The 26,005-nt window shown below is 44.8% G+C and overlaps 1 protein-coding gene across 5 annotated transcripts in view; it reads left to right on the top strand.

The window, feature by feature from the left end:
- The window catches only part of LOC124300254 (optomotor-blind protein-like), an 83,959-nt gene that overhangs the window by 39,937 nt on the left and 18,017 nt on the right, over window positions 1-26,005 (top strand). The window lies entirely within an intron of this gene.

Raw genomic sequence — 26,005 nt, 5'->3', positions numbered from 1 at the left:
ACTTATGTTGTATACGCATAGAGAGAAAGAAGAAGTGCACCCTTCCAGACCTAAACCGAAACTATCATCGTGCTTGGTTTCTGCAGGGCCCACTGTCCGATCTTACAGGCCCAAACCGACATCGCAGCGTGTTGACCCGCCAGATCAGCGTGGAAATCTGTTTCTTTTTTTTTTTTTTTCTATCCTACGCGAATCCCCTTTGCGGTAGCACGGAGGACTCACGTCGGCCTTCTTTGAGGCATAATTTGGGAATTTTTCGGGATTCTGAACCTCCGGCGGGCGATCTGTCAGCGAGCAGTCGATCGTGAAAGCCAGTCCTTCCAGCTCCAAGGCCCCCGTTTGAAGGCCCGCTCAATACCCAGCGTGGATAGCCACCTTTCTTCGGGTCAAAATGGCTCTGTTACATCGGACAGAAGCCTTTAAGGGCTCCTTGGCCGCCCGATGGCTCTTCCCTCAATTCTCTTACATAAAGGATGTGTATACCGCCCCGTGTGTATACCGGCCGATCCAGTTTGTGCAAAAAGCCAGAAAATATCCCGAGAGGCCATGAAAACCCTTTTTGGCTAATAGGCGTGTTGCGGTAGCTATAAAACCGCTCTCTCTCTCTCTCTCTATCTTCACCTGCCGTCGAACGAGGGAAAAACCGAAAAGGACCGTGTGACGGCGAAGGTTTTCTACTCTGTTCGTAAGCTGTGAAAAATCTGGAACAAAAAATAATCAATTACAAGTCTGCGAGGCTACCGTTTTTCATATCGTCATTATACGTACCGAGTATAATTTTCGTACAATTTTCGGGAATCATTGTTTATCGAGAGCTTGAGGTGACCGGGAAAATAAAATTAGTGTAAACACATGCCGAGACATGAGAAAGGGGGTAAAAAGAGTAAGCCACTTGACAGTAATTCTTCGTCCTCGGAAGTTTCTTTTGTCGGGGCAGGAAAATTGAGAAAGAAAAACAAGAAAAGGTAGAAATAAAAGGAGAAAGATTGAAAGGGCAAACAAAAATATAAAACAGGTCTATTAGAATCTTTGGCTTATGCGGCCGGCGGAGAGTGGTGTAAGCCGCAAAGTACACAAGAGACACAAACGGACGACCGGACAAACGGACGAGAACCTCTCAGGACAGTCAAACACGCGAGGCAGCTGCTGCCGTTCCATATGAACTTCGGATCACTGCTAGGTGCGTCTTCCCGGACGTCTGCAGGCGCCACCGGGTTTGGCGGGAACCAGAAACCCATTAAAGCTCCGACGAATTAATGACGACGAGTCGAATTCGACATAATTAAGGTTGCAAATGTTTTATCGTCATCGTTTACTCCTCTCATAACAGTTTTCCGTATAAAAGTCGAATAAGCCTACTTACATAGTGTTTTTATGATACACTACAAATTGACTCGAGGTTAAGAGTCGATTATAATCCATTATTAAATTGAATATAAATGAGACATCTTCCCGGAATATTACATTATTACACTTTAAACGGTTATTGAAAACGGATCTGTTACACATGGCAAAAAAAAAGAAAGTGAAATCACCCTTGCATTTGGTAACTCGTATAAACCGTCCCTGCAAAACCTTATATTTTGTTCCACGGCCATATTAGTTGTAATAAATCGAAGAGCAATTTTTCTCCCGGAGGTTCGTGGCCGGCGGCGGCGCGCCGAGACGCCTGCCTGAAAAAGCTTCGCCCGTCCACCCACCTACACAAGTAACACGGCGATCAAGAAGGCGGCTGTTACCGGGGCTGAGCAGCTTATTGTGGAATCGCGTGTCGAGGGCGCGCTGCGCACTGACCATCCGGGACTCCGGCGAGCCGCGCGGTAGCCATTTTGCTGTCCGCGACGCGTCCTGCGTCGTCCTTCTTGGAGGCCGAGTTCTAGGTATAGCACCTACGAGTAGGTGCTAGTTTATCGGTCGCCGACTCATCAATCGACTTGCGATTCGCGATATCGTTCGCCCCTCGATCTTCGGTCAGATTCGAGTACCTGTTCCAAAATCTCGAACGCTTAGGGGCCTTTTTTTTCGAAAATTTTGAGGAAGCAGACTAGACGTATACCTACACGTTTTAAACGTTAATTTTCGAACAGAAAACTGTACGCAAGATCACGAAATTGATTAAAATCAGATTTTGGTAATGAGTTGTGTGATCGATTAGATTAGAAGTTACATTAATTAATGAGGAATTTTATGAGAGTGGCCACGAATGGTTGTGCGGCTACTTAAAGTGAGACATCTACCTAATCGCTTTGACAATAGTTTCATTCAATTACTTGTTCCAACACGGAGTACACATTTTTTCTCGGCTGCTCATTTGGATCGTTTATTTCTCACTATTCTGTATAAAAGTTTTTGATTTTCACGTGAAAAATTGCGCTGCTTGGGTACAATGTACTTGCTTACGGTACGTAATATTCGCAGTTTGAGCAGTTTACGTAGTTTATTGAAATTGATGTGGTTTCTGTTTTTAACAGTGATTATTTCTTACCTGGTCGTATTTAAACTTTGAGAAGTATACGGTTCAATCTGGCGAGATTTAGTTTATTACAGTCAACATTATATGCAACATACGGCGACTATAAATCTTTCCCTGACTCAATTATTCTTGCATGTTGTTCTACCAATGAACAGTATTGTAATTTATAAACTTAACGGTGAACTAAAATAAAAGCGATAATATGTTTAAAGCAGCCGATCACACGGAAAAACTTCGTCTCATATTTGAAGGTTTCTCCAAGTATGAGGTACACAAAACCTAGAATCAGTAGATTAATTGATCAAAACCACAAGCTGGGTTAACTCGCCTAAGATTTGCGGCAGTTTTTTTTCAAGTTTCGCCGCACGTTGCTCGGAATTTCTTGCGGCGTATTACGGGGTGGGGTCGAAGTTCCCAATTTGAAAAGATCCGAAAGCGTCTAATTACGAATTACTCGGTGGCGAAAATTCAAGTAAAGAAATTAAATTATTATCAAACAACAGAGTGTCGAATGCTCGGAAACCCTACGGTTCAAAGTTCGCAAATGCAAGATTTCGAAAATTAAAATTCCGTTAGAACAAAATTCCAAAAAATACAGTTTCGATAGAGTGAAATGCCGAAACTTAAAATATAATCACACGGCGTGGTTTACTCAACGAGTGGGTGTAAAAAATGCGAAACACCGAAAATCGGAATGAACAGGATTCCGAACGTAAAAACGTCTAAAATCCAAAACGAAGATGGATCAAAGTAGTGAAATTTCACCAAGCCAGAAATTCGCAAAACTGAAATTCTTCGATTAATCAAAATTTCGAAGTTTCAGATTTTTTAATTTTCTCATTTTCGCACGTTGGAAACTTTTACTTTGAGCGTCGAGTTTCGATATTTCGTCAAAGTTTGATTTCTCTATTTTTAGTATTCCCATAAAAAAAAATTCGGAATTTGGCGTTTTCGGAATTTCAACCCCGCCCTCGTATTACGACTGACGACGGTAACAGCAGGGCGAAAAGGGCGCGGCAAACGACGCGGTACGCGGGCTCGTTGAGCGTTTCAGGATGGATTTCGACTCGGGTAATTCTTTGGGGATGTTTGTGACCGAAGAGGGGTCGGGGTTCGGGTTTTGGGGGCGCGGAGCATCAGCCGGGACTAGATGGAGGGAAATAGGGGATCATGAGATCAGGGGAGAGTCGCCTTAATAGAATCGAACAGCCTGTAAGGCGATCCCGCCGATCCGTCTTTAGCCCCGTTTGCTCCCCCCGACCCTCACGGTCGTCTATAAACACCGAGGAGTCTACGCCTAGCGCCGGGAACGCGATAGCCACGAGGATGAGAGAAGAATATATATTTCTGCCGCTCGCAATTTCATCGACTCGTCGTTCTGTGTAGGTAGCGCAATTTGATCCACCTAATTCACATTTGGAATTCAAAGAAAGTTTCAAAAACGGTTCAATCCGAATCAACGAATTGGACTTGTTAACAATGTTTTTTCCATACAACAAGTGTCTGAGAATTTGTTAAAAGCAATAAAAATTTGTTCCTTTTTTTGTTGAAAAATGAAGAAAAATGAACGATTTACACAAGACGATTATTACAAAACAAATTGCATAAACTGGAATGTACCAATAGTTGTTTGATTTTCTGTCAAGTGCAGCAATACTGTACAAACTTACTTCACTCTCGATCTATGAATTTGCCAGAAACTTTTGTTATACCAGCATATAAAGCTAAACAGCTCACCTGTACAAAAATATGTATAATAATAAGTTCGCGAGAAAGTTCGGTTATGCCTATAAGTATAAATATTGGTCCGAATGATGGCCGCTTTTTCGGGCAATTACGCGTATGCTATAAATAAGATCTGGGAAAATATTCAGGAAATTGGGAAAGTTCTTAGTTCGGTGACACAGTCAGTGATCGTGACAGGAAATTGCTCGATCTAGTTCTCCGAGATTTTATATACCTAACCTTACGATCATTGAGCGCACACTGTACGCCTGAAAATTCGGTTCGAAGGATCTGGAAAGAATGATTTACGGATGCAATTACAGTGATCGTGTGTAAACGATAATAGCAGAGGCAACCAACCACTCGTTCAAGAGTAGTCCGATGAAGAAACGCGAAGAAAAGAATTGAAAGAAAACCTCTCACTTTTAACGCAGGTATAACAAGGCGGAACATAAATTCAACGGAAATTATCGAGGTGGTTATACTCTTTAAAACTCTGTTTCACGCTGTTGCAAAAGCGTTCGTGGAATCTGCAAAATCGAACGATTCCAAGAACAAGAGAAACGGATAATTATCTCCGAGGACCTTAGCGCAGAATCGGATCCATCGAACACGGAGATTCGTGCATAATGTTCGAAGCGGAAGGCTTCTCTCCGCACCGCCACCCGCGTAACGCAATTCGTCTTTGCGAAACATTCGCGTGACACCCACCTGATGCAGGCAATGCACAATATGCCTGCCTCACACGCGGACGCAGTTGCGTACCTGCAAGAGAATATCCGCACTTGCAGAGGTTGTGTTATGCGGATTCGCACCGTGCATCAGCATACGGCGAGTGTTGTACGTAGGCGCATCCAGTTAGGCATACATGTACGTATAATGCGACCGCAGGCTGTGAAGTCCTGAGAAGGAGCGATGCCTGGAAGATAAACGTCTTCGAAGAATCCGCCGGTCCGCCGCTCGATCTATCCGCATACGCGTTTGCTGCTGTGAATATTCCATTAAAAATACATCGCTTCGGGAACCGCACGCGGAATTTATTGCTACCGGACTGTTTGTTCACTGTTGCTGCGCACTCGTGTTTATATAACGTGAGAGAGGCGCAATGACGGTTGGTACGTGTCTGCTTGCGTATAAATTTGAAAAACTGTCGATTAATACGAAGTAAATAATTTAAATTAGTATTGTTGTTCGAATTGAATCTGATTCATCGTTGATTAGAGTAATGCGGATAGATACTGTTACTTTTAGCAATTTATTTATATAAATTCGTTGGTCGAATAACCAGTAGAACAATCGATTCTATTTAATTCGTTTCTACCGAAGAAACTCGTGAATATTTCAAGTCCTCGAAACTCGGCTGTAACAATTTTCAACATATGCACATCTATTATTCGTCATCGCCTATAGACATAACGCAAAATGAGCACAGTCTTAATTCGACATAAAAATTGGTATTGTTTCAACTGTCAGAGTGTTAACAACGTTTTCTGTATTACAATGACATTTTTCTAATATTTCTCACGTGTTATTTACAAAATTATAGCTATCATCCGCTCTATAAATTCACAAAATATTCCGTATTTCAACGACAGTTTTTTTAGTATTTCTCACGCGGTATTTACAAAGTTATAGTCATCATCCGCTGTATAAATTCAACTGTACCCTACGTACAAACACGGTATTGTACTTCTCCGAGTTATTCCACGGAGCTGTTATAACCGGTGCAAGCTGAGCAGAAACTTGCGCACCACATCCGAATGCACAAAAGAGACAACGGAAGGAAATGCAGGCCGTGATGCGTGCACGCCTATATACATATATGTGATACATGCATACCGTGCAGAACTCACGTGCGGTAGTAAACCACGTAAAAGTTACACACGTGAGCCTTGCCACGGGGAAGTGCGAAGGGCGTTTCTGGAGGCGGTCGTCATCCCCTCTACTATTCACGGTCGGGAGTTGGTGTATAAAAGTAACGTGGAGGGGAGTTGAGAGCCAGGGTGAGGATCGAGGGTGAGAATCGGGTTCGAATTATAAACCCGCGTTGTAATATGCAGCGCTCGCTTTGTCGCGCTTTCGATATCACCTTTGGTCATCTCGCATCCCGCATTGCTGCATGTGCCTTGTTTTATTCACACTCAACTGGAATTTACACGGGTTCAACGAATTGTTCGAAATTGGATGATCTCAAGGATTGGGATGAAATTTTAACAATACTTTTAACGGTCAGCGAAAGGAATCGCAGGATTCTTTTTATTTCAATTTAATCTCGACAATTACACGATCGTTATATATACCTGGTGAAAAGTGGAAATGGCTTTGAGTGACTTTGCCGCCTTGGGAGACTGTCAAAATTCGAGCATAACCACGTGAACGGAACCCTGAATGACGTGGAATCCCACACGTGATACTTGATTCTAGTATTTAGACAAGAATCTCTTGCTGCGTTATCCTAAAGTGCGGCCACTTCATATCATAAAAAGAGGTGACGGTGTCTTTCCTATATCGACTGTAGAATATGAGGAATGAAGATGTGTGCACATAGCGACACTTGGAAATCGGATTACCGAGAGTACAGACCATAAATTGTAAGTGCGATGACGAGGTCTGTAGAGGAAGGTTAGCCCTAATATGAAGAAGTGTTTTTATTACTTATAAAAAATATGGGTACAACCAAACTGCAGGCTATCCTCTAATAGAGATGTGTTATGACTTTGGTACTCGAGGACGTGCAGCCAATTTTTAATCTTCGAGGAAGAAGGTTTCTTCACGGTGGTGTTTAATAATCAGAAAGTGGAAAAATTTCCTAATAACACTGTCAGAACTTCAGAATCAGAGTCATTCAAAGACTACGAATTTCCTAACCCAGAAGGGAATCGTTACCACGACGTGACTGTCGTTGACATTCTAGAACAACATTCGTCAAGTTGCACTAACGGGCAATAACTAGCTTGCGGCTGATTCGATTCGGGGTTGGAAAATTTTGGAAATCAGAGCAAGCCGCGGTCACTGTTAACAAATGACCGCGAACCCTGGTCACCTCGAGGACGAGATCCACCTCGAGGATCCGGAGACAAAGGAGGAATTCGTGGAATTCGTTGACGAAGGCGAACGGACGCGGCTTGCGGGACAGAGGCGGCGACGCTGTTGGAACTTGAACTCGAACTGGATCTGGAAAAAATGGTCGAACCCTTCGCGGCGAATGGCTAGTTGAGATATCAACCGAGAGAATAATAATTAAACGAGGCTCGCTCGTGTGATCAGACCTCGGCACTTGGACCCTGCAGCCTCTCTTTCAAGCTTCCGCTTCGTTTTATAGCTACGCAACTCGCGTGTGGTCCTCTACCTTCGATCGTACGAGTTTCTCGCTGCATGAACATAGCTTAGTTTAAAGATTCTATAGTTTGAAGATTCTATCCGTGGTTCCACTTCGCATTATCATTTACATGCCACGATCTCGGTCGTCTTTGACATTGGATGATCGATAATCAGTACTTGACCGAGATTGGATCCAGTGTTGGAAAATCTCCGAGTTCATGAATAATCTAGCAATGTCAGGGGATATCAGTTCCAGATTTTATTATAACTACCCTGTTTGAATTAAAGTGACATCGATTTGACGGGCACGAGTGTGGAAAGCGAGAAACGAATGCTTGTTCCATCTGTGCCTTCCGTCTTGATCCAGCGATGTTCCTTTGAGACAGGTATGTAACATTGTAACATTCAAGTTAACCGAAACCGTCCGTCAGGATAGTTTCAACGTCTACAATCGAAGATTCGAAAAGTGCACGTTAATGTAACGTTCGATTCTCATGGTGAAAATCGTCACTTCGATTATCCGCCGCATGGAATCGATCGAAAAGTTGGTTCCTGAAAAACATGCCGACTAGCCTTGATCCGCTTTGCGTACCTACTACAGGGACACGGTTTGGGGCCGTCGTAACACTCGCTTTAATGCGAATTCGCGAGAGTCGAGCGATGACGTGTGGATATATGTAGGCTAGGGCACGTTTAGTTGTGTACTTTGCGGCGAACATAGAGTCTAGTTATATCGGTGGTGGTAGTTTGTTAACAGCGAGCCGAGGTAACGTTGTGTGGGCGTGATGTTGTCGGAGGGTAAATATTAATTAGCAGAGTTCGCTGTGTTCATTTCATTCGAGGTGCAGCGGCACGTCTGGCGCTCGATCGTGCAACGCGTTGCTGCCTTCAGTGGTGCACTGCTGCACCGTTGCACCGTTGGACCACCAACACGATCCTTGGCTTGTCGGCTGGCTGCCACTTTGGGTTCACACTGGCTCGCACCTACGGTGTTAATCGCAATTCAAACACATTTTGCAGAGTCTAGTCACACCTTCGCGGATTAAGGTTGAATTTCTCGACTAGCGTACCTAGGCGGCAGACGTATTTTCTACTCTCCTTTTCACGGTGCTCTCTCTCTGTATCTCCTCGGCCGGTCATGTGGCCACCACCGCGTAGCGTGGCTCAAAGTCCATTTTGGGAATTAATTTTATCGCTACAAGGATCGCTGCGGGCTTTGAAGGACCTTTTGTATCTTTGCCTTCGATTTTATTTTGACGAAGCGAACTCCTTCGAGAGGCGCGAGAGATGTCAGCGAGAAGAAGAACCGAGAGGGGCACGGAAAAAAGGAGGGAAAAAAAAAATCGGCCCAGCTTTGGCGCTCTCCGTTCGACCGTGAGGACGACAGAGCCGCGGCGCCTCAGCGTGTCTTGCTCGCTTTAAGTTGACCCGACACTTCTCCCGAGCCACGGACGCGTCTCGTTCATCCAAACCACCGTCCATCCGTCTCACCGGATTGCCTGCGCCTGCATCATCGAATTCCTTTTAGTCCTTTCAACTGATTCGTTTTACTTAAACACCACCTGCACTCGAAGCCGAGCTTTCACTTCAAGCAGGTTGTATGGAAGGCGTATTCGAGGTGTAGCGCGTTGTGGGTGCAGGATGTGCTCCTGGTGGAGTGTTTTCCTCGATCAATGAGGTAATACCATTTGATGTTTGAGAAGACAGCGAAAGTTTCAGAAATTCTCAACACGTCAATTCCGAAATATTCGCAAGGATGTCTTAATGGACTTGCGGTTGCAGCCGAGAGCGATCTGTAAGAAAAACATGCCACTCGAGAATCAATGGTTTATTTTAGCGATTTTTTTTTCTATCGAACCTTTGAAAAAAGATTCTTGGGAAACGAGTGTTTCCAAACCTGTGGTGCAATTTGAATTCCTAAAAATAAAAATTTGCTAATTACTCAAATATATTCTTGTACAGCATAAGGAAATTTTTCACTATATTGGGAGTCGTCGATTTTTGAACACACGCTCTGGACTTTATTTTGAAGGAAAATCAATCTGTCATTACCTGTGTTATGGAAACAGCAAAGTGGCTTTTAAACTCGTAATTTTCGTTGTTCTGTTGCAATCCTTTATCACTAAAGAAATCTGACGAATAGTAACGTTGGAAAGTTGAAAAGCGCGTTGAACGGTCACGTGACAATACAGCGAGGAGGGTGGTATCTCTGCCTCCGGTCCTGTCTAATGGTTCCACGAGCATCTTCTTCTGGGAATCCCCGCAAGAGGGATAGGCATCTTTTCTTCGTTTGTGAGCACCTGTACACGTATATGCTTGAACAGAGAGTGGCGATACGCGTCTGTGTAGCATGCAGTCGCGGGTTGATGGTGTCGATTTTTTTATCAGCGTGAAAATTGCCCACATCCTGGCTTCTCCTCCGCGCCGGTGGACCGCATAGCCCAGGATGGGCACTAAGGATACTATTAAGACTCGAGGATCCGCTGACAGGCCAAAAATTATGGTCCTTGGGAGCTCGGGTCCTTTGGGATTCTCCAATCGAACCCGCTGGGCGACCTATCGCAGCCCATCGACATCCGTGCCATGCACTTTTACCGCATTCTGCAGCTTTGGTCACGCGACCATTTCTCAAATTCCTTCTTTTCTCTCGCTACTTTAATGTCCGTGGCGGGTTCTTTGCGACAGAAACGCTGACGAGTATTTTACGTAAGTAGAAAATTGGCAACGGTTTGAATAGCCGCGGTTGATCGGGTACCAATTCCGTTCGGGTGTTCTTGACTTTTCTTATTTCCTCAATGATCGTAACTTTAATTTCGTAAAGTGGACGATAAAAAACTGGGAAACGAAATGTGATTCATTCCGCTCGTCAAGAAGTTGGATATACCAAGGTATACCTGTGTTTCCGGTGATGTCAATTGGTGCCTAGATGGAACCGTGGCTGCATGACAAGCGTAATAACGTACATGATAAGTATTTTGTGAAAAGGAGAGGCACGACTTTGCGAGGCATCGTCACGACACGGTATTATACGAAGAATTTCGCTACGGGGAGAGGTATACCCTTCACGAACTACGCGGGCGAACGATTCGACATCTTCCCGACTCTAGCGAAACAATTTCCACTACCCCAAACTTCGAACTCCCTCCACTTTTCCATCCTCTACAGCCATACCCGCCCTATGCTACACACGGCTTTTCTCCACCCTCGCAATTCGTCACGATAAAATACCTCGTTCTTCCGTCTCTCGGAAACTTCTGGAGGTTTACGACGAAACGCGTGTCCCTCCTCGTTAGAGGCTAAAATACACCACCGTGCAGGCACTAGTTACTTCCACGAAACGATTTTTGCTTACGAGCTTTGGAAAAAACATCTAGCTTCCACTCGTCCGACTACATACAACGTCGACACTCTACATTCCGTACAATTGTCGATCGCGCATGCATAAGGGTAAGGATTGTTACGCGACGGGATATTTTTCAAGTGCCGATCCCTCTATAATGGATCGATAACTCCGACGCAATCTTCAGCGGTTTCGCTGCACCTGTTCAATCACTTTTACTACCAAGTCCTATCGTAAAAGATTCGGGATTTTTCAGGAACATTTCCAGTGGTTGAACACATTTTTATACTTTGCGATTCAGCTTGTATTGTTCAATAAAAATCCTTCATAACCGACAATAATGACGTACACAATCCGTGACACATTTTCGTCTCATGTGAAATTGAATGAAATTCAATGACAGTCATTCGTTTTCATTTAAACAGAAATATCTGGACTGCACCCAGCCTCGAGAGTATACAAATGGCACCCCGTATAACGCGCCGAAAGAAAAGTGTATACAGTGATCGCGGGGGAAGAATCCGTAGGACACCGATAGTTGAGAGTGTTTTTAGGGCCGGTAGGATCGGAGGCATCCGTTTGATCGGTAGCTGGCTAAGAGGCGATGGGTGAGTGGGTGGGTGGGTATTATACGGCTGCGGCATTAATAAGGACTATCTCGGAAACACGGGAAGCCTCTACTCCCGGAGACACCTCGGAGATAAGAGGGTCCCTTTCATCGAGCCGCGAAGAGTATAACGATAAAGTATTTTGTCCCTAACGTTTCGTACGTATGCGTGTAGAACGGATGGCGAAGTGGGGAGAGAAAAGGGGTCCGCACACACATCCCGCGGTGTGATCTTTCAGCAGCATCCCGAAGGTGACCGGCGATCCGGTGGCTACCGCGTTTGAAAGGAATCTTCTCGCCTTCGGTTCGACCGCGATCGGGAATCGGTTAGGACTTCCAGTCACGACAGTCGCGACCCCGACTATCACCGCGCGTCTCTTTCCACCCACGACACGACAAGACCGACGCGTTAACACGGGACACGCGAGGCGACACGTGCTTGCCTAGGCGAAGGAGGAGGACCGGGAACGTGTTCCCTGATCGTATAGTTTCACGTCAACCGTCGAGACGGCTTCGATTGAGATGTCCCGCTCGCTCTCTTCGACGTTGCCTGTACCGTCCGATCGCGTGAAGGTATTCCAACTGCTCATTCATTTTCACGTACGACGACGCTCCTCTCGAGTCGTAACTTACGGAATAGCTTCGGAAGAATAACATCGGGGACACCGAAGGTTCGACGTTCGAACCGTGGATGACGAAACGGCGACAAGTCGATCTCGGGATCCTCGAGAGCAACGCCTCTGATTGGTGGTGCTGGAAGTGAGTAGAAAAATCTCAATTCTCCGAGTGACCGAGCTCACAGCGATGGCCGACGGCTCCCGCGTCTCGTATACGCACGAGCCGGCTATTGTGGCGGTGAATATATCTTCGATCGGCGGCGCGATATCGTTCATCAAAGTTGATCCTCCCTCTCCGTCAGCCCCTTTGGCTGCCGTCGGCACCCCCGAATAAACTGCCGCTGCTGCATTCATCCTGCGCCGGGATAGGTATAGAGAGATGGATGTTTGCGAGGGTGTGGGTAGGCATATAAGTATACACGACTTGCCGCACAAGGACACGGACGACGGGTATTACATGGTTATACAACTTTATCGTTCGCCTCGATCGGTCGGGGTGCACACGCCATATGCCACGCACGGTGGTTGGCTGATTCGGTGTTCTTCCTGTTTCGAAATTTACTTATCTCCCGCTGCCCGCCCTAAAATACGCCCAAAAGTACACCCTATAAATTACAGAAAATTACGAAAAATGGCCCCCCAATTTTCGTCTCCTCCGGCGTGCACTTATACAGAGCGTATAGGTGTACCGTTCTCCGTCCGTGTACCGCCGGGCAGATGTTTCTAAATTAGCGATGCCTAGTTAGACGTTGAGTCGGGTCGTCAGCATCGTGATATGGAGCTACGGTAATTTTTCTCTGTCTCATTCCGTCCACCAGATTAGCGTCCTTTCCTACCGAACCCGTAATCATCTAAACAAACAACGCGTCAGGATCGTCCGGTCTCCGAATAAGGCCCCGTTCGGGCCCCGCGTCACAGCGTGGGGCACCCAGTCAAAATACGAATTTTTCCCTCGAACCTCGGTGAATTGATGACTCTCGGTTGGCGCCAGCCAGAAGAAGAGGAAGAAGAAGGAGGCTCTCCTCGCCGTCCCGCGGGGTCCGAAGTGCAGTCAGCGCCGAGGGGCTGCCCACTGCTTTCCATGAGTTATGAATGAACCTTGATTTCCAAACTGCTTCTCGCTAGTCGTGATGAGCCAACGAGCCCCCCTCGCTCGATTGGTATAACTAGAAAAATCTCCCGTACTGTACGGATTCCGGCATTAATGGTAGTGTTGCAAATTCGGCAGCAGGGTTTGAAAGTCTTGTATTATACCTGAAATATTCTCAAGTCTCTAGGACGAGGTTACAGGCCAGTCACTCCGGTGGTTTGAAGTGTTGAGTATCGTAAACTCGAAAGCTACGTCGGTCAGTGGTTATTTCACAACCATTTCGAGGAATACAGAAAATTAGGACATTTTATTTTTACAGTCGGCACCTGCCGGAATGCATTATTGTCACAGAATTTTTTCTCAATCAGTCAACTCAAGTTGAACCGTATGAATTTGGTGGATTCATATCATGTTGTCGTGCGTACGAACAGCATCGATTGGATCAATCAGATTTCAGCCGTCTATTCTTCGGTCGAACAGAGCGTTATAGATAAAAAGCCCTGTGTTAGATGAAAAGTGAAAAAACTGGGTAATCTGTAAATTAAACGAGGGCCTTTTCACAGCGACTTTTGAGAAATGGTTAGCTCCACTCCGGGACGATATTCATACGGCTTTTGCCCCTCGATGTAATTTCGGCCGGGCGTAACATCCAGCGATAGACATTCTCCGCGAGCGTGCTATACAGCGGTTCAGGAGATGTCTGGGTGAACTTATAATCCGAAGCAGGATGGCGGAGGTATTATATCATCGTCGGTTAGAAACGCGCGAGGTGGCTACACACGCGCAGCGCCACACACGCTCGCACTCCTAATATTCTCCGAGGTTCCTCTCCACACGTATCTTTATTACACATATTCTCGGGTGGTTATTGGTGAGAAGCCCGAGCCGTTCTTATACCTGATCGCGACTAGTTAACGACGGAGGAATCCTCCTCTTTCTCTTTCCTCGGCGCAGCTGTCGGCGCTCGAGAAGGAACGTTTTAAAAGTTAAAACAAAGGAGCTGCTGCTGCAGGCATGCGAAGAGCCGCGAGTCGTCCTCAGGTGCGTTCGTGTCCAGCGCTAGTCCGTGTCTGCGTGTGTACGGACACTCGCGCGGCGAGCACGGAGAGCTCGGAGCGGGCTCATCTAAATCACAAATCTCTCGGAAACCTCCATCAGCACACCTCCGCGATAGCGACCATGTTAATAACCCGACGCGTATGTACCCACCTTACAAGTATACCTCGACGGCGCACGGAGAGCTCGTCTCCTCTGGCTGTGTGTGCGTGACGAGCCACCCCGGCGGTCATCCGCGTCCGTGAGATCGTTCCTGCAGGACGCCGGACCCCCCGCGACATGGCGCCAGGGTGCTCCGCCCCATCGCCCACTGAGGACGGCCGAAGGACGAAACCTGCGGTAACCGGGTCGCCTCGTCCTTCTCGACCTTACCTATCTTCCGATAATATTTGTTTTCCCGCCTGCCTCTCAACCCTTTCTACGTATGATCGTTTAAAATGAACAGGTTTTGCCGTGTATCCCCCTGTGCTTATCCTTAGTTTTTTTTTTTTTTTTTTTTTTTTTCCGCACGGTGCTGGAAAATATCTTATACCTCTCTTTGGGTGGTGAATGGCGCGATGTTCTGGCTGCTTGGCTGCAATGACGCGGCGAGATCGTTCCAAACAAGATTGAGATAAGATCCCGACCGAGCAAACTGTATACTACAGCCGTTTAGATTTCCGTGATGTGTTTATATAATGTGTGAAGATCTTCCTCGGCTTTGTAACGGCGCGTTGTGCCTGCGCTTCTCAAGACAAACCTTTCTTGCTGATATCACCGAGCATGCGGTAAGTGGTTTTGTTTTTTCTTTTTTTTTTCAATTTTTTAAAAATATATATTTTTCATCCTCTACAATCGGTGAATACCTATAGATTGAATACTTCGTCGAACGATTGTCCAAAATGGCGAAAACGGTATGAACCATAGGTTCCGAAGAATTGTTCCGACAAAAACGAACAAACAACAGATCGCAACTTCTTCCGAGTGATTCGTATGAAACTACAGCATGAAAAATCAAGGTTGAAATCGAAAGGAGTGAGGGTCGAGCGTTGGTCGAAACGGCGTGCGGGAATTTTCCACGCGTGTAATAAAGGTGAAATATTTGAGGCGCGACAAGTGTCCCGATGAAATAATATCCGGAGTTAGGAAGGTGCGCAACGACGGATGGATTCCTTCCGGACTTCCGTTCCCCGGATCTCCCGGGGTCAGCGGTAAAAACATGATGGCGAGAGTTTCCGAGGTGCGCATAACGCGCGGATATTACGTAGACCCTCCGGGGCTGGCGTTAGTTAAAACCGCGTTAAATCTTCCTCCATTAATATCTCCGGCGGTCCTCCGCACCGCGCAGCTGGGGGAGTAGCCGTGACGGCGGCTGGTCATCCATCACTTCTTCGGTGTAAAACCGAGCTCACACCCCGGCCCCCGCTGCCTTCGCGTGGTGAAAAATCCTCGTTTTGTGGGCTCGGGGTGGCCGCGAACGGCCCGGAGGTAGTCTGCCTCGGAGGGGCCACCGAGGTTAAACAAACATATGATTACCACCGGCCTCTACAGCTGGGTTTCTGCCCCGTCTACATCTCCCGGTTAGCTTCGCTGAGCCTTCCTCCCTTCTTCCTCCCTTCCTCCCTGCCCCCTTCCCTTCCCTTTCCTTCCCTCGCCTCTTCGTTCGTCCTCTTCGTCCTGCCTCCGGCTATCTTCGTTCGCCTCTTGCCCGTATCTTATTCCTCACGTCCAGCGAGACTGTAGAGGTGCTCAAGTCGTGGAGGATCTTCTGACAGGAGTTTTCTCGTTGGGAAGAAATGATGTTTTAATTTCTCTCTTTCAAATTGTTACAAGCAGTTCGAAAATTCGTTTAGCGGGTAGAACTTTGATGCTTTTATACGGACAATATTTTTATTTTTATTTTTTCTTATTTTTGTTTTGTCTGTTTTACTAGAGCTGATTAGCTGATGATGCAGGTGATGTCGATTTTCTTATTTTACCAACTTGCATTCGTGCAGCAGTATTGCCATACGGTATAATAAATTCTTATAGCGAGTGGAACCGTTGAGCATGTGTCAATTCTATTTTTTGTCTAACCAAGTTTTTCGGTCCAACCAAATACATCTTTGAAAATTTCGGTCACATCGTTTGTCATTCTGATATGATTATTATCATCAATGGCTTTTCATAGATTTTCTCAAGGAAAAAGTTGGTCAAGAAACTCAAATTTGCAAGTACTGTACCGATTCTATCATATCCTTTTTTTATAACGTTAAATTATCATCGAACTTGCAGATATTTTTAATCATTTTTGGAAACGCGACTTGACACGCGCTACTATTTTTCGTACAGCAGAACGTTCGCGAATAATTCAATATTCATTCGTTTCTCATATGAATATTACACGCACATGACTTGCCAAATCAATTATTAACATCAATAAATAATTATAGAGCTGAAATACGTCATGATTACATATTCTCCGAAATCGAGTAAACTTTCAAACTATATTTGAAAATCTTCTTATTCTACCACGGAGGTGTGAAATAAAGCTTAACTTCGAGTGGGTCCGATAGCAGGCGTCACATGACACCGGTTACTCCACAACCACCCCTTTATCCACCTTCAATCTTGGATGGCCTTTTGCCTTTTCCGCTGAAATTGCGATCAATTACCTAATCATTTACATTTGTTTCACAGAAAAGAGAACAAAAAGCTTTCGCATGCAGGGACACGTGTTCGTCACATATTTTACGGGCACCGGCATGTGTCACCGCGTCGCTCGTACAGTAATGACAAGTTGGCATCTACCTACATGCGCACGTCTTTCGCTGATTATTTATTTATTTTATTTTTCGCGTCAATCGATGCTCCTTCTGTTTTCCAAAGCGCGTATCATAGACGCACGCAGGGTTTCAAGACTCGAAAAGGCCGGGATCAGTGACGCGCGGTGAGTGTCCATAGTCGTCGAGTCACCGTGTCGGCAACTAGTCAGTCAAACAGACGTCGTTCTCGTATGCAGTGCTTCCAGCACAAGTCCGTCACTCCGAGCCGGTAGTGTCGTTGAGCAAGATGCACGTCCTCGCTTAGAATTTTCATTATTGTTGTTTTCTTTGTCCCTAGCCTGCGCCTCGTTCCATCAAGTCGGTCACCTTTCTCAGTTTCAAAGTTATCACGAGTGCTAGTCGTGAGACCGAACGGTTCGCATGTCGTCTAAGCTGATTTAATGTCGATCGGAGCAGGTACCGCTCATTTCCATATCTTATCAAGAATTTACTCTTTCGCGACTTGGACTGCTTCATGATCGTGAGGCTGTAGGGTGTCAGCCGTGACGTCGTGCCGTTTTATAATCCGTTTAATTTGAATTCAACTTTGTTCCGCAGCCCCTCCGAGAGCGTGTAACCATTGTCACGTCAAGTACGTACAACGTATACTCGCTACAATACCCACATCGTAATTTGTCACTCGTTGATAAATCTCAAGTGTTCAAGAGAATAGAGGACTGCAGAAGAAGAAAGAGGAAGTGCCTCTTGGGAATATTATTCTTCAATTCGTATACTCTCGTCGAGTTCTCACGTTATAGGTACCCAAGGCGAGTGGGAGGCTTCGGCACAGACCAAAACACGCCGATCGGATTCAGAGTTTTCCCATCGAATTTTACCGATGCGTATGTGGAATTTTCCAACCCAAGTCAGAGAATGGACGTCGATCCGATTATCAGAGTGACTGGTTACAGCGGTTATCGTCCAGCTTCACGCATATATTACGACCGCTTGCAGAGGCAGAGGAGGCTATGAAATTTTTATAGATTGACTGCAGCCGCGTCAGCCATATTGAAAAATGAATTGAAATAATAGAATTGAACGACACATACGCCGGTGGGGGAGTCGTTGATTGGTCCGCTTCCTGCTTAACGCCGAGCCACTCGCGACGTCCGCTCACCACGGACCGTTCACCGTTCTTCGTTCTTGGTCTCTTCTATCCGCCAATCCTCCAATCATAATGTCCATCAGAGCCACCTCCGGGTGACGACGATTAACCGAAGGGGACAGCCAACAGCCCCTGCTGCATGATTGCCCAGCGCCGGTGCGCTTTATGGAGTTAACTTGCGCTCCCCTTTTGGACTCCTTGTCGTAGTTGCGGTTTCTGCCTAATCCGTTCTCCCGCTAATCGCTACCACGCGGTCTCTTACGCGGTTTATACACCAGTTAACGTGAGTTATATATTTCGAATATACATTCTAAGTTACACACAATTTCACCCGAATGTTGAACACCGTGCAAATGGTCTGATTTTATTTCGACTACATGTCTTGAAATAGTACTTTTCATTTTTAATCGGTACGATATATTCAGCTACCGCAGTTACGACCATGAACCAACGAATGCGTATGTATTAGAATTTATAGCTTTTCAATCAAAAATTTCGAGTCACTAGAGAGAATTATCCCCAAAACAAGCCGGAAAAACAGTTCCGGAAGAGCCTGTCAGTCTGTCTGACAAACTTTTGCTATGATCTCGAAAACGGCCGAGTGAAAAATCTGAAACTGATAGGACTTGGCAACGAAAGAATAAAGATTTGAAAGAAGAATTGGGAAAGAAAAAATTGGGAATGAAAAAATTCTGAAGATCAAATAATTTATGATTTTTTTGAAAATAAACACATAAACTGGGAAAAGCATAATCGTTTATTCAAAAAAAGTAATAAAGTGGAAATAGTATATGTTTGTCGGTCACACATTGAAAATCGATTTATTTCCACTAGAACCGGAAGTTTAAATTAAACGCGACGTGGTAATTTTTCACGCCCATCATTTGATTGTAAAATCCTATATGTTTCAACTTTTTTCATCCAGACCGACAGACTTTTTTTTTTAGATTCTAGAGGTTCGAAAACGTAAAGTTGGAAAGTGATTTTTGACCGGAACCATTAGTATTCTTATATCGCCAAAGGTTATGAACATCGACAAGAATTTTTATATTGTCATATCTTTACCGAAAAATCCCTGATATAATTGTGAAATCACTCGGTTTTTTCAACAGATGTCACGCTCTTGAAGAGTTGCAGATCTTAAAAAATTTTTCGACAGCCTCAAATAGGTAATTCTAATGGAACACGGGAATTCGATAATTTTCACACGAATATCACCAACCGCCAATCATCGATGAACCATAATGAGTTTTTATTTTCCATTTCCACTAGTCAAGTCCCAATGGCCGCGATTATTCATTGCGAGTGTAGAAATATAACGGTAATATAATTTCAAAATGTCGAATATTATATTCCTCCAAACTAATTAAGCTTTCGTCGATGCTCATCATTAGTTAGATTCTAATCTATTCTTTACTTGACAGTCTCAAATTCCAGTCCCTGCGTATTAGTGTGTAGTCGCGATAAATTATACTTTTGAGAAAATTGAAACAAAAAAAAAAGAGACGTCGCATTGAAATGATATATCGACCAACAGTGAGGTTGGGGACTCAACATGAGAAATTCATTGAATTTATTGATGAATTTCACGTCCGGTAGAAATTCGATTTTAACTTGCATTTCCCCGCGGTGAAAAGATTAATTCTGCTCGTTGATTTCCAACGGCGAAGAAAACCGCGGGTCGCATTCGCGGTTACATCGGAGGCGACAGCGTGGCGTCTTCCGGAGCGTCAGAGATCCCCAGGTTTCCCCGTAAAGACGCCCCCGCGCGTTTTTCTATCCCCCGGTTTGCGAAGAGGGGATCGTCAGCAGCGCGCGGTGTCTTTGAGCAAATTGAAAACACCCGTTGGATTCGGCTAATTACCGAAACATAACGTGGTGCTTCTTACATGATTTCCAGTCGCCTGGCGCCGCCCCGATTCCGCCACACCGACGAAAAGAACTTTCACGTACGGCGAAAAATGCTTTTCTGTTTGTCGGATGCGCTCGCGATTCTGGCGCCACGACTCGAAGCGGTGTAATAAGAATTCCTCGAATTTCTCGATTTTCGTCAGTTTGGCCGCCCTTGTGCTTTTTTGCATGCTCAGTCCTCTTCCTTCAACGAGCTTTTTCTCTCATCTTTCCGACGGTCAAGATTCAACAATTTGACGAACACTCTTCGAGGAGAGCCACTTTCCTCCGTCGTGTTACCTCGTACGGAATTAATTAAATCAGCTTCTCTATCGGTTGACTCCTCCTTTGTCGGGACTGTTCAAAGCAGTCATCTCGCGTCGGGGCGCCAAGAAGTGCATCGCAATGCCTCGCGTAAAGAATCTTTCATCGCGATTCTGGATTTCGAGCGAGTAACGGTTTGGGATTACGATTAATTATGAGATTCATTCGGGGCTTGGTTATACGACCCGGGCATTTATTTTCTACACGTTTTTCAGCGCGACCAATTTCAGACCGTTCTTTCTCGAGTGACCCTGTATATCGTCGAAAACACGTGAATCATGCGAAAGAATTCGTACGTGTACAAATAAATTTCTAGTTTTATGTCAACGTCTGATTGCGAGTCTGTAGCCTTGATTTTGTTGACGATTTGCAGGCTGTTTCTAGCCGAGAACGCAGCTGACAAAAAATCATAAAATCTCCAAGTTGACCTACTTCATTATTTTTTGCACGTCTGCCGAATTTTAAAATAATCACGCAAAACTCATTTATAGAGAAAATCTTGTTGCGCACATAGCAGTTCTTAAATGAAAACGTCGCAGCTGCAAAAAAATTAGTCATTATCAAATGATGACAAGCGTGATAAAACGGAATAAAATCGTGTGTAATCAAGTAAACCGGCAAATTATTGGAATACAAATTATTGAAATAATATCCAAGAGATCGACGGAAATTGCGATACCGCGATTCAACCAGAAGAAAGTCTTTTTTTTTAATATTCTTTCGTCGCTGTTCGCCTGCTTGTCGTCGATGCGTGTACCAATATCAAGCCGCGGATTGTAGCCAAGGTGGCTCGTCTCTGTTTGCCGACAACTTTGGGGCTCGTGACGTCTATGCTGTGTATAGAGGAGGCGCCACGCGGTATGCACCGTTAAAGAACCACTCGTCACATCTGCTCAAAATTATGCTGCCAAAAAAATCGCCTATTTTTAGCCGTCGAACGGACGATTAAGCGCCAAAGAACCGCATTGCATATATGTATTTGGAGGTCTAAGTGCGTGGCGTAGTTATATTCTGTGCAAAAAAATCTCGTATTTTCATATCGTGTAGCTAGCATCGCTCAAATAGAAAAAAAATTAATGACTACTTTTCGAAAAAGTTTGACTTAACAGTCAGGAAAGTGCCATTACAAAATTGAAGAAAATCTATGATTTTAATTATTTAGCTAATAAAAAATCCAAAAAATATTATTTGTGAATATAAATGATTTAAATGCGAAACTGTAGTTTGTTTATTTGTTATTAATGATGAATATTTGAAAAATAGGTAATTTTTCTTAAAATTCGAAATATCGTTTTGGATTCTACAAAAGAAAACTTTATTTAATAAAACTAGTTTTTCTTTTATCAGTTACGTGGAAGAAATCAAAATTTCACATCTAGAACCCAGACTCAAAATTCATGTTGACGGGTGTAATTCGTGTACGAAAAAATTGGTTGTTCGTCGGTGACTTGAATTGAATAAACGAAACAAAAAAAAAAAAAAAAAAAAATAAAACATCAAAATTTGCGAAGCGTGCTCTAAAATAAAATCCCCTAGTTGGAAAATCAAGTAAGAATAATATTAGCGAGAGGGAAGGAAAAGGAGAAATCGCTCGAGGGGATATCAGAGGGCGGCGGTTTCGGCTTCTGGAGCCGAAGCTTCCCGAGGAGGAAGAAAAATCGACTGTCTCTTGTTTGCTTTATCTGCAGGAGATCAGAGGCGCCGCCACGCAAACTCACTAATGGACAGACACACCGAGCTGTTTCCCGTCCCCGCGTCTCTCCGCCCCGGGGCTGTTTGTCGTTTGAATGTTTTAGTCGCTGTGTTTAACCAACTTACTTACTGCCTCTGTAGGAGACAACCGATGGTATTTGTACGCCTCCTTCCCTATTCCGAACGTGTCGCCGCGCCGGTTATTTGAGAAGCATAAGGTCGCGGCGGTGGCTATCGGCAGCCTCCTGGAGAGGAGAGCAGAGAAGAGAGTTTAAAACCCTTCGATTCTTTCGGGGCTTTTGAACATTTTTTTCACGCCCCTCTTTCCCACCGACTCGAGTTCGTACCGCATGCCGGCACCTCTGCACCTTTTGCCTTTCTCATTGAGCTGACTTGCTCGCCCGATCATCGTTGCGCGTGCTGCGATTTGATAACCCTTAGGTGTATTGTTATAAACGATGAGGGGATGCCCTGGCAGATTTCGGCGTTGACGTATACGTCTACCGATATCGAAGTTCGCTCATCTCAAACGCGAAAATGGGCTTGAAAGCTCCGTTCTGTACACAATTCTGAACAAGACTTCAATCCAGTTTCTATTTACGCAAAAGCAAAGGAATCTCTAGCTTCTACGAATTTACTATTGCGATTTCGTAGAATCCGTGCCATTTCTTTATTTCTGCGTCAAGTGAAAACGGATTGGAGTTTGTTTGTTTTTTTTTGTCTAGCTACGAAGCTCTTTTCCCCGTTTGACGTACGTGGACTTCGATATTCGGAGCTATACACGTCGACGTCGAAATCTACCAGGGCACCCTCTTAAGACACGATCACGACGCTGTCATCGCGTCCGAGTCGACACTAGATAATCTGAAACTGGACAAACCCTCCCGTACATGCTAATTATTATACCGATGTAAGTTGACGGTCCGTATTTGTATTCCCGAGGCGCGTCGAGCATCGGATCACGTTCGATCATTCCAACTCTTGACGGAAAATATAATAGCCGTAACCGCGAAGACATTTGATCCGGGATTACTCACCGATTTAGTACCCCAAAAAACCGAACAGCACACAGCCTACGCAACGCGTCTTGAATGAATGGAAACCGGGAATGTTATACCGTCTTTTGACAGTGGAATTGGTAAAACCGACCGAGCGATGTTCGAACGAATTCAAATATACATCAGTATATGTATTTCCAGTGTGACATGATACACAAATTTTGCACTTGATGTACCTCGGTGCATGTGAATTCAACAGCATGAAGCTTTTTCCCAACGAATTAGTAGTTCCGGTCAGTTCGGAAAATTATTAACGTCCAAGTCCAGAGCGGCTGCTTTCATATTTGTATCTCGCGTTATCTGTGAAATTTAGGGATGATGAGGGCCATAATTATTACTTTTGTGTGATGCACACAGATAGCATCGAGTTTCAGACGTATCGCATGGTGTAAGCGGCGGAATAATCATGAACGAAAAAGAACCACTTGACATGATATGCGAGGCTCTGAAGCAAAGGTTATCCACACTTCGCCTCGGGTTAAGACGATAGTCTACCAGATAGATATACCATGAAAAATGGAGACGAGTGTGACCGGAATAAAAAGTTCGAAACAGAATTGAGAAGGGAAAAAAGCAGAGGTGACAACGTCTAAAGACTAAAGGTTTCGAGCTGTAAACTCTGCGTCGGGGTTAATGTGAGGTTAATTTTCAAATTCAAATCCCACCATAGAAATTTCCCACCCTGTACCTCCGGCTTCTACTGATGAGACTCTTTTTATCGGCTGGGCTTCTCATGAGTGGACTGTTTAAGAATGTGATGACTGACAAGCGTGATTAGAATCTTGGGCTTATCGCTTTTTTTTCCCGCTCGTCAACTTGTCGTTTGAGACTTGAGTTCAATCGCTAAGGTTGTTTCGTCGTGAAAAATCAACACTCTTTATGGGTTCGATACGGCTTTACCCGCAGACACTTTTACGCACACATACGTATGTGCTCTGGGGTGATTCGAACTATATTTGACCTCACGCCTCGAAGTAGGCACGATGTCATTCATCGTTTTTCCACAATTCGTGAATGTTAGCGTTATAATTCAACACCCAACGATCGGAAATTAATAATTCTGTTCAATGGAAATTCACAAATTTATTCAAAGGTTGTTAAACCGAATGAACTGAAAACTCTTTGCATCATTAAATACGGTTAATTCGTATTCAGAAGTAGATGAGCTTCGTACTAATATGTCATGTATAAAAGGGTCGTTTTTTTTTTTTTTTTGTTTTGTGAAACATATTTATGGATCGGAGTTTACGCTCTCCCGAAACGCGTTACTGGTTTTCCAAAACTTTGCCCATATCGAGATAAAACGCAGCGATCAATCGTTCGCGAATACGACGGGTCGGTTATTCGGTCCATTCATCCCTGGGGAGGAGGACAATAAGATATCCGGGTGGGGTTGGCGATTTCTTTCCACAAGCGCGACGGGCAGGCGGGTCAGGCTCGTTCGTCTCGCAGGAGCGCAGCCCTTTCGCCTTTTTTAGGTTGACCCACGTCGACGAAATTACAGGGTCGCTTCACCTCGCGCGGAAAGAAACGTCAGGGTGTTGCGACCGTCACCGCTGCAGAACGTGCTCTTGCCAATACTAATGTCCCGGGGGAAAGACTTGATAAAAAAGGCAGAGAGAGAGAGAGAGAGGAAAAACGAATTGGACAATTGTGGACAATCAGTGTGCCATTGTCTGTGCGCGGCTTCTATCATCGCCAGGCTGCAATTCTGCGTCAAGAAGAGAAGGGGGGGGGGGGATTTGAAAGGAATATAAGTCTCTTGTTCTAAAAAAAATTCCTCTCATGTCGGCTGGTCGATCCTCTCGATTAGCAAACTCTGGGGTTCGAGACGAGGAGAAGGCGAAGGAGATGGAGGATGTAGAGTTTGATTCCTTGTTTTGCGAGGGCGAAATCTGGAAACAAAGTCCCTTCCTTCCCTGTCCTCACACTCTTCGATTTTTTATACCTATATCCATATTTTCGCCTTAGATTTGGTGCTTCGCGAGGCAATATTGAAGTTTGCATCAATTTCACACTTCTTTCCCACGCCTTGCATCGGTCTATATGATATTTCCCGTATTTCACGACCCCTACAAGAGCCGAGCATCCCCCTTGATGTCGACTCGAAACACCTCAAAGCGAGGCGAGTCTCGTGGGAGAGACACGCTTTGTACTCTGCAGTATAAGCAAGGTGATTTCCGTTTAACATTCTCCTGATATCCGCCCCTGCGGAGTCGCTTCTACGTCCCTTATTCAGAGGCTCCCCCGCTTCTTACGGTGGAGTTGGGCGCTGTTACTTATTCCGATACCCCCGTCGTCTGGGGTCACCCGAGAAAGCTAACGAAAGTACGCCCGTCTTACAATAGAGTCAAGGCCGAAGCACCTCAAGGTTAATTTACTACCCCCAGTCACTGGGTTATTCTCGCTTAAGTACCCAAGCAGTACGCGTCACTTAAGAGGAAGAGAATGAAAAAGATTTAGAGAGAGAGAGAGAGAGAGAGAGAGAGGAAGAGAGTATGCTGTGAAAAAATGCGGTGTAGACCTCTATCGACTATAATTTGCTGTCGGTCTAACACTAACTCATATTGAAGTTTCAAATTTAGTACAAAAATAGATTCATAACACAATCAGAAAAAAAACTTCGCCGTAATGACCAAAATTTGGTCACGGCTACGAAATTTCAGAATTAATATACATCGGAACAAATATTATTTCTACACAAACAAAAAGTTTAGTTGATTTGATAGTGCGCAGAAAATAAAGTGTTTTAGTAATGTCTAAGGAAAGGTTTGGCACCACGATTCCACAGACTTTGTTGCCATTTCGAAATGATTGTTTAATTTTTGTAACTGAACAAATTATGCCACGTGCCGCATCATCGAACGGTGACAAAGAAATCTGCCATTGTGGATTCACTGGCTGATTCAATGGTACTAGACTAC

This window comes from Neodiprion virginianus, chromosome 3 (genome assembly GCF_021901495.1).
Source record: "Neodiprion virginianus isolate iyNeoVirg1 chromosome 3, iyNeoVirg1.1, whole genome shotgun sequence".
Lineage (NCBI taxonomy): Eukaryota > Metazoa > Arthropoda > Insecta > Hymenoptera > Diprionidae > Neodiprion > Neodiprion virginianus.
Note: the sequence above shows the minus strand (reverse complement) of the source record. Positions and strands in the feature narration are given on the sequence as shown.